Source organism: Lipotes vexillifer, unplaced genomic scaffold (assembly GCF_000442215.2).
Source record: "Lipotes vexillifer unplaced genomic scaffold, Lipotes_vexillifer_v1.1 scaffold21, whole genome shotgun sequence".
NCBI lineage: Eukaryota > Metazoa > Chordata > Mammalia > Artiodactyla > Lipotidae > Lipotes > Lipotes vexillifer.
Genome location: NW_006774065.1, coordinates 2,160,804 through 2,162,591, shown reverse-complemented (window position 1 = coordinate 2,162,591; position 1,788 = coordinate 2,160,804).

Below are 1,788 nucleotides of genomic sequence, written 5' to 3'. Positions count from 1 at the left end.
GGGGGGGGGGGGGGGACTGAGCCCAGGGGGCACCCTAAGTCCCCTGCTGAGGCCCTGGCAGGGCGGCTGAGACCCCAAAGACACCCCGACACAGGAGGAGCGCACTTCCTTCTGCCTCTTTTGGTGCACATTTGAGATTCTCGGATCAAGAACAACCACCTCAGTGGCCTTTAGTTTTTGTAACTTGAGAGCCACACCAGTCAGCCTCGCCGTTGGAACGCTGATTGCTGATACTCTAGAACCAAACACGTCATGAGGGTCCCCAGGCAAATAAAGGACAGGGCCGTTATTAACAATTCTCTATTTATTAAAAGGGGTCTTAACAGCTTTACAAGCACAGATCAGATGTGGCCCTGGAGACGGCAAGGCCAGCCTGGCGGCCCCTCCCCCACATCAACACCGAGCTCACATGTTTGGCTGTGCCCCTTGCAGGCGGCAGAGGTACGGGCTGGGTGGCACCACTCTCAAGATACACAGATGTTAACAGGCCCACCTGATTGGCAGGGCAGTAAATCGTCCTATACAGCTGTTCTCTATAAAAACAATTACAATACAGCAGGAGTTCAAGTCCAGGAGTAGAAATGTACAGTAACTGAGGACAAAGGTTGGTGGCCTCGCCCAGGGCCTGCCGGGACAGACCCCATTTGAGCTCTGCCTGGATTCTGTCACCTGGGCAGCAGCCAGCTGGGGAGTCACAGGCCAGAGTCAGGAGTTCCACAACTGAGCACACGGGCCTTTTTTGGTCAACAGGTGGGCGGCTACACTACCCCCGGCCCCGCCTGGGGCCCTGGGAATCCGGCACACATGGCACGTGCGGATGAGAACCCAGGGGGCAGGCACAGCCCGGGGTGTTGCCAGAGCATCGGAGCTTGTTGGTACCTCCCTAACACTGAGGGGCAGGCTTTCTCCAGACTGAGCTGAGATGCTGCTGGCATCCCTCTGTCACACCCCTGCCCCAAGGCCCAGCCAGAGGCAGAGAATATTGGCTAAGGGTATTCTGGTTCAAGGTGGGTGGGCTTTTCTTCCACCTGCAACAGACAAGGAACACAGACAAGCCCCTCCCGGAACGTAGAGCCGCCAGACAAGCCCCTCCCGGAACGCAGAGCCGCCGGGGCGGCAGCAGCCAGTGACGCCGCCCCAGCGCCTGGCCGGCCACTCCTGGCACCAGGTAAGCTAAGGCACAGCACGGGCCCCCGCGGGGGCGACGGTGCACTGCTTGCAAGAAAGGAAACTGCATTCACTTCATCTGCATTCTCAACCTGCTCAGAACAGTATGTGCATTTTTCATAAAGTTTCCCTGAATGGTCTTATGAGTGTCAAAAAAGTTTTCTTTCCCAATATAAAACAGGAAAATCACACACATAGTAAAAATACTGGAGGAGTACTTCTCTATAGAGAGCCTCGGCTGGCTCGAGGCGGAGGCAGAGGAGGAGCTGGGGCCGTCATCTGCTGTGCAAAGTCCAGCTCCCGGCCACCTCCTCACCCACCGCAGCTCGCCCGGCCCCTGGACGTGGCAGGGGGCCGAGTGCAAACTCCGAGGGTGGCTTTGAAGCATCCAGGCTCGGGGGAGGGAGGGACTCTGAGGACTGCCCGCCCCACACGGGTTCAGGAAGCACCTTCCGGGCTGGCCCACCCGACCGACCCCCACAAGAGGCTGCAGTGGGCTGGGACCCACAGAACTGTCTTGAAAATAAAGCAGAAATGATGAACCATGCTTATTAAATAAAGCTGCAATGGGAGAACCACAATCCTACCTGGGAACGGAGGCCGGCGGGGGTCGGGGGGTGG